This window comes from Hypanus sabinus, chromosome 7 (assembly GCF_030144855.1).
Source record: "Hypanus sabinus isolate sHypSab1 chromosome 7, sHypSab1.hap1, whole genome shotgun sequence".
Taxonomy (NCBI): domain Eukaryota; kingdom Metazoa; phylum Chordata; class Chondrichthyes; order Myliobatiformes; family Dasyatidae; genus Hypanus; species Hypanus sabinus.
The window spans coordinates 55243441-55251832 of NC_082712.1; positions in this window are offsets into that span (position 1 = coordinate 55243441).

The following is an 8392-nucleotide window of genomic DNA, read 5'->3' on the forward strand; positions in this document are numbered from 1 at the left end:
CCAAACATACGTGTAATCACATTTTCAAATTTGTCAGTGACATGACAATGGTGGGGCTCATCACCAGCCTACAGAGAGGAGGTGGAAGAGTTCAAGGCCTGGTGCCATGCAAACAACTTTTTCTTCGATGTCAAGACAAAGGAGATGGTTACCAACTTCAGGAGGAATCTCAAAATTCACACCCCTCCTTACATTGTGGGCACTGCAGTGGAAACTGCAAGCAGTTCCAAACTCCTGGGAGTGCACATTACACACAACCTCTCATAGTCCCAGAAGATGTCCTACGCAATCAGGAAAGCTCACCTGGGCCTCTACTTTCTGAGGAGGCTGAGAGCTGGACTATGCACATCTAAACTCACGTCCTTCTATGGATGTGTGGTAGAGAGCATCCTAACAAGCTGCATCATGCATGGTGTTGAAATTGCACTGCAGCAGACAGGAAGGCTCTAAAATGGGTAGTCAAAACTGTCCAATGCATCACCGGCATCATCCTACCCACCATCAAAGGCATATATACGGAAAGGTGTGGGATAAGGGCCAGTAACATCATGAAGGATACCACCCACCCTGCGCTTAGACTGTTTCTCCCACTCCCATCAGGGATGAGGCTACATAGTATCCACGCCAAGACCACTGGACTCAAAATAATTACTTTCCCAAAAAGGCTGATCAACACCTCCACCCACTAATTCATCTTTCCATACCCCACCCCCACAACTATTTTATAATATCCTGTCAGAGTCAGTTAAGCTACAGACACTCATGTGCCTAATGTCACTTTATAAACATAAAATCAATCTATGTATAAGCTATCATATGTGTTTATATTTATTGTGTTTTTATATTATTGTGTTCCTTATCTTATTATGTTTTTGGTGCTGCATTGGATCCAGAGTAACATTTATTTTGTTCTCCTTTACACTTACTGTATGAACTGGAAATGACATTAAAGAATTTTGAATTTTGAATCTTGAATCTTAAACCTCTTTCATATCTCCACTCAGCCTCCAGAGAAAACCATCCCAATTTGTAATGGCTTCTCCTTATAGCATATGTCCTCTAATCCAGGCAGTATCCTCGTCTACATCCCTGTATCCACATCCTTCCTAAAATAGAGCAACCAAATTAAATGTAGTATTCCAGATGCAACCTAACTACAGTGGTGTTAGAAAATCAGTGAACGATGTAGAATTTTCTCTAATTCTGCAGAAATATGACCTAAAATGTGATCAGATCTTCACTTAAGTCCTAAAACTAGATAAAGAGAACCCAATTAAATAAGTAACACAAAAAAATTATACGTTTTCATTTATTTATTGAGAAAATGATCCAATATTACATGTATTTGTTGGAAATAGTATGTGAACCTTTGCTTTCAGTAACTGGTGTGACCCATTTTACAGCAATAACTTCAACCAAATATTTCCACTAACTATTGATCGGTCCTGCATATCAACGGAAGAATTTTAGACCATTTCTCCTTACAAAACTGCTTCAATTCTGGGATGTTGGTGGGCTTCCTTGCATGAACTGCTTGCTTCAGGTCCTTCCACAACAGTTCTATGTGATTAGGGTCAGGACTTTGACTCAGCCATTCCAAAACATGAATTTTCTTCTTTTTAAACCGTTCTGTAGTTGATTTACTCTTGGCTTTTGGATCATTGTCTTGTTGCATTATCCAACTTATATTAAGCTTCAGGTGACCAACTGCTCCCCTGACATTCTCCGATAAAATGCCTTGATGCAATATTAAATTCATTGCTCTCTCAATGATTGCAAACTTTCCAGGTCCTGAGGCAGCAAAGCAGCCCCAAACTATGATGCTCATTCCACCATGCTTCACAGGTGAGATAAGGTTTTGATGTTGGTGTGCAATGCTCTTTTTCCTCCAAACATAGAATTGTGCATTTCTGCCATAAAGTTCAACTTATTGTCTCATCTCCCCACATAACATTATCCCAGAAGTGTTGTAGAATATCCTGGTGGTCTTTTGCAATCTTGAGATGTGCAGCAATGTTTCATTTGGAGAGCAGTGGTTTCCTCTGCGGTGTCCTTCCATGAACATCATCCTTGTTCACACAGAGCAACACAGTGTGTGTTGTTTGAATTTCCAGCATCTGCAGATTTCCTTGTGTTTACCATTCTTGTTCAGTGTTTTTCTTATAGTGGACACATGAACAGAGACTTCAACAACTTCTAGAGAGCTCTGTAGGTCTTTTGGGTTTTTTTTCATTTCCTTCAGTGTTGCACTTTGTGCTGTTGATTTGATTTTTTCAGAATGCCCACTCCTAGGGAGGATAGCTATAGTGGCGAGTTTCCTTGATTTGTAGACAATTTCTCTTACTGTGGACTTATGAACACTCAGGTCTTTAGAAATGGTTTTGTAGCCTTTTCCAGCTTCATACATCTCTATAATTCTTCTTCCAAGGTCTTCTGAAAGTTGTTTTGTTTGAGGCATGGTGCATGTAAACAGAACTTTCTTGAGAAGGCTCTGTCAGTAACCTACCTTTCTTACAGGGCAGGGCACTTTTACAACCCACACCTCCAATCTCATCTCATTGATTGGAACACCTGATTCCAAATAACTTTTGTAGAAGGCATTACCCCAGAGGTTCACATACTTTTTCCAACAAATGCGTGTGTGTTGGATCATTTTTTCTCAATGAATAAACAAACAAGTATAATGTTTTGTGCTATCTATTTAATTGGGTTCTCCTTATCTAGTTTTAGGATTTATGTGAAGATCTGATCACATTTTAGGTCATATTTATGCAGAAAGTGAGAAAACTCTTCAGGGTTCACAAGCTTTCTAGCACCACTATTGAGTTTTATAAAGCTGCAACATACCTTCTTGACTGTTTCCTGGGGTAGTAGAGTGGTTACGTTGTTAGAACAACTGCCTCACAGACCAGAGACCTTGGTTCACATGCAATATTGGTAAATTATGTTAGTGATGCACCATCAATAACTCTGAGATGTGGGTTAAGGTAGGCTTTTATTGGCTGGAAGAAAGCAAAAGCTGCAAGTGACCATCATACAACATCCTGGAGACTGAGGAAGGGTCTGTGGCTCCAATCGCCTTTATACCGGGGCCTGTGGGAGGAGCCATGGTATGTGGGAGGAGCCACAGGAGCAGTCAGCGGGGGGGGGGGGGGGGGCTTGTCCAGACAGGTATATTTAGTTCACCACAGTTAGGATTAGTGAGGAGTCATGATCATGTTATCGAACACCACACTATAGCACAGTACAGGCCCTTCAGCCCTCCATGTTGTGTTGACCCATATAATCCTTAAAAAAGTACTAAACCCACACTACCCCATAACCCTCCATTTTTCTATCATCCATTTGCCTGTCCAAGAGGCTCTTAAATACCCCTAATGTTTTAGTCTCCACCACCATCCCTAGCAAGTCATTCCAGGCACTCACAACCCTCTGTGTAAAAAAACTTACTCCTGATGTCTCCCCTAAACTTCCCTCCCTTAATTTTGTTCATATGCCCTCTGGTGTTTGATATTGGTGCCCTGGGAAACAGGTACTGACTATTCACCCTATCTATGCCTCTTATAATCTTGTAGACCTCTATCAAGTCCCCTCTCATTCTTCTTTGTTCCAAAGAGAAAAGTCCCAGCTCTGCTAACCTTGCTTCATATGACTTGTTCTCCAATCCAGGCAACATCCTGGTAAATCTCCTCTGCACCTTCTCCATAGCTTCCACATCCTTCCTATAATGAGGTGACTAGAATTGAACACAATACTCTAAGTTGCGTCTCACCAGAGATTTGTCAAGTTGTGATGTAAGAAGTTATGATTAGGCTGGTTAGTTGGTTGGAACATTTTGCAAAGAAATGAAATTTATTATCAATGTACATATATGTCACTATATACAACCCTGAGATTCCTTTTCTTGTAGGCATACTCAGCAAATCTATGGAATAGTAACTTTAACAAGATCAATGAAAGATTAACCAGAGCTCCCCCGCCCTTTGTTCCATTTTGCTGCTCTTTTCCTTACCTGTTTTTCCATCTGTAACCTACTAGCCTCTGTCTCAACACTCTGTACCTCCCACACTTCTACTCCATCTGACCATCAATCATCTCTCCCTCACCTAATTCCACCTATCACCTACCAGCCTCTATCTCATCCTTCCCTCTCACTTCTTCATAGCTGTTATTTTTCATCTGTACTCTCAGTCCCGTGTGTAAGGTCTCGACCGGAAATACCCGTTTACCTTCACAGAAGCTGCTTGTCCTGCTGAGTTCTTCCAGTAGTTTGCTTGCATACCCAGTGTCATTACTGGAAGCTTTTTGTCAACAATGTTCAGAAAACTATTTGATAGATTTGAGGACAGTTGAAATTATTCCAGTTCATTGAAGCCTAGTTAGGCCTTCCCAAGTATTCTATGGACAGCATGCTTTCAGAAGGATATTAATTATTAGGAAGAATTTAGAAAATTATTATGTAAATAAGTAACCCAAACTTAGTAGCTATTTTGCCCATCCCATTCTGTTAGCATTAGCAGCAGTGCTTTCAAAATTTAATCCTAAATTGTAACATCTGATGGAAGTCTACTCAGGGAAGCCTGAACTAGTGCATACAAATGGAAAGAAGATGAATAAATTATCGTAATTGTTCTCAAACCTCAATCCACTTGGTATTATCGTTAGTGTACATTACAACTTACAACAGAACGTTCTCCAGATTCATTATTTATTTTAAATCCACAACACATGGGATTTTAAAAAAAGGGTGTAGGTTCACAAGTGTGACAGTGTGCCACCATTGTACTGAATATTAATCTTTATTGGTTTCATCTGCAGTGACACAGGATTTGTTTGGTCTGTGGGCGAACTAGTTAAAGATTCAATTCAGTAAGCTGTCAGTAACCCTGGGCATCAGGTTGAACATGTTGATAAACACACACTTTCATACGTTCCATATGTCTATTCTCCGCCCACCCAAAACTGTCCACGTTCATTCTTTAATAAATGTTATGCTTTGTCAGACATTTAAATCATGCATTATATTCTAGCATTGTTTTCCCAATGTTTAAGTACAACATTATTAATTTAAAACATTAGTAATTTTAATGGAAAAACGTGAACCACACATCTTGGCAAAGAACAATTTGCAATAAAGTTCTTATATATTTTACTTACAGTGTTCTGGAACATCAGTTATTTTGCTATGCAATTAGCACCAGATGGAAAACTGTAGTCTAAAGCAGACTGGGAATATAGAATGGATCATACTGCATTTCATGTATATTAATTAAGATTTAGAACAGCAGTAAATAATTATAAATAATTAAGCATTTAGGGTCTTGGTGAGACTGCATCTGGAGTAATATGCAGCATTTTGGTATCCTTATCTTAAAAAAAGAATACACATATCATTGAGCGAGTGCAGAAAGGATTTACTGGACTAGTTCCAGAGATGGTCAAAGAGGCTAAGTGTTCTGAGCTTATTTTCTCTGGGAGTTCAGAAGAATGAGAGAAGATCTTAATGAAAATCATAACATTTATAAAGGGTCTGACAAGCCAGCAGTCAGAGTCTCAGAAAAAGGAATTGGCAATTTAGGACTTAAAAGAGGAAAAATTTCTTCGTGTAGATCATGGTCAACCTTTGAAATTATCTCCCCCAGAGAGCTGAGTTCAATCAAAACAGAGATAGATAAATTTCTGGATGTTAAGTATTGGGATAAGCCAGGAAAATGATATTGAGGTAGGCAATCAGTAGAGCAGGCCATCACTCCGATACTTCTCCAGGCCAGATTAAGGTATCATTCACCCTAGTATCTGGTGGCTGATAAACCTTGTGGGAATCACTATTCATATTAAGCAGAATATAATTATCCCTCTAAATATTACAATCCCTACAGTCACCAAAGTAGTATCTACTTCTGATTCCTTTGAAACAAATCCCACTCAAAGGTGCTAGGCATTCTGACCTTCTTTTCAACAGATATCATTCTTAGCATCACGGGTAACAAATACATTATGCTAGTTGGATAGGATCAACTTTTAATGGATTCCTCTGACTATTATTGCCTTGGCTCTCATAATAGTGATTTTACAACTTTACTCTCATAGTACATAGAACAATACAGCACAGTACAGGCCCTTCGGTCCACAATGTTGTGCCGACCCTTAAACACTACCTCCCATATAACCCTCCACCTTAAATTCCTCCATATACCTTGTCTAGTAGTCTCTTAAACTTCACTAGTGTATCTGCCTCCACCACTGACTTAGGCAGTGCATTCCATGCACCAACCACTCCCTGAGTAAAAAACCTTCCTCTAATAACCCCCTTGAACTTTCCACCCCTTACCTTAAAGCCATGTCCTTTTGTATTGAGCAGTGGTGCCCTGGGGAAGAGGTGCTGGCTGTCCACTCTGTCTATTCCTCTTAATATCTTGCACACCTCTATTATGTCTCCTCTCATCCTCCTTCTCTCCAAGGAGTAAAGCCCTAGCTCCCTTAATTTCTGATCACAATACATACTCTCTAAACCAGGCAGCATCCTGGTAAATCTCCTCTGTACCCTTTCCAGTGCTTCCACATATTTCCTATAGTGAGGCGACCAGAACTGGACACAGTACTCCAAGTGTGGCCTAACCAGAGTTTTATAGAGCTGCATCATTACCCCGTGACTCTTAAACTCTATCCCTCGACTAATGAAAGCTAACATTCCATAGAACCATAGAACACTACAGCACAGTACAGGTCCTTCAGCCCTCCGTGTTATGCCGACAGATATAATCCTTTAAAAAAAGTACTAAACCCACACTACCCCATAACCCTCCATTTTTCTTTCATCCATGTGCCTGTCCAAGAGGATCTTAAATACCCCTAATGTTTTAGCCTCTAGCACCATCCCTGGCAAGTCATTCCAGGCACTCACAACCCTTTGAGTTAAAAACTTACCCCTGGTGTTTGCTTTTGGTGTCCTGGGAAACATTCTTTTATGCTCCAAAGAGAAAAGTCCCAGCTCTGCTCACCTTGCTTCATATATCTTGTTCTCCAAACCGGGCAACATCATGATAAATCTCCTCTGCACCCTCTCCATAGCTGCCACATCCTTCCTATAATGAGGTGACCAGAATTGAACACAATACTCTAAGTGCAGTCTCACCAGAGATTTGTAGAGTTGCAACATGACCTCTCTACTCTTGAACTCAATCCCTCTGTTAATGAAGCCTAGCATCCCATAGGCCTTCTTAACTACCCTATCAACCTGTGCAGCGACCTTGAGGGATGTATGGATTTGAACCCCAAGGTCCCTTTGTTCATCCACACTCTTAAGTAACTGACCATTAATCCTGTACTCAGTCTTCTGGTTTGTCCTTCCAAAATGCATCACCTCACAATTGTCCGGATTGAACTCCATCTGCCATTTTTCTGCCCAACTCTGCAGCCTATCTATATCCTCTTGTAACCTTCGACAACCTACAGCTCCATCCACAACTCCTCCAATTTTTGTGTCATCCACAAACTTACTCACCCATCCTTCTGCCTCTACATCCAGGTCTTTCATAAAAATCACAATTTGCAGGGGTCCCAGAACAGATCCCTGCTGTACTCCTCTAGTCACCGACCTCCAGGCAGAATACTTTCCTTCCGTAACTACCTTCTGCTTTCTTCCTTTAAGCCAATTTTTTATCCAAACAGCCAAGGTTCCACTTATCCCATGCCTCATGACTTTCTGGATGTGTCTCTCATGAGGGACCTTGTCAAATACTTTGCTAAAGTCCATGCAGACCACACCCACTGCCCTACCCTCATCAATTTCCATATGTTTTCTTAACTACCCTATCTACCTGTGAGGCAACTTTCAGGGATCTGTGGACATGAATCCCCAGATCCCTCTGCTCCTCCACACTACCAAGTATCCTACCATTTACTTTGTACTCTGCCTTGGAGTTTGTCCTTCCAAAGTGTACCACCTCACACTTCTCTGGGTTGAACTCCATCTGCCACTTCTCAGCCCACTTCTGCATCCTATCAATGTCCTTCTGAAATCTTCGACAATCCTCAACACTATCCACAACACCACCAACCTTTGTGTCGTCTGCAAACTCGCCAACCTACCCTTCTACCCCCACATCCAGGTTGTTAATAAAAATCACGAAAAGTAGAGGTCCAAGAACCAATCCTTGTAGGGCACCACTAGTCACAACCCTCCAATCCGAATGTAGTCCCTCCACCACGGCCCTCTGCTTTCTGCAGGCAAGCCAATTCTGAATCCATCTGGCCAAACTTCCCTGGATCCCATGCCTTCTGACTTTCTGAATTATCCTACCGTGTGGTACTTTCTCATTTCACACCTTTCCACAAGATGTGACTAGGCTGGAGTAATCTGCTCAGTCTCTCTTTATAATTCAATCCCTCC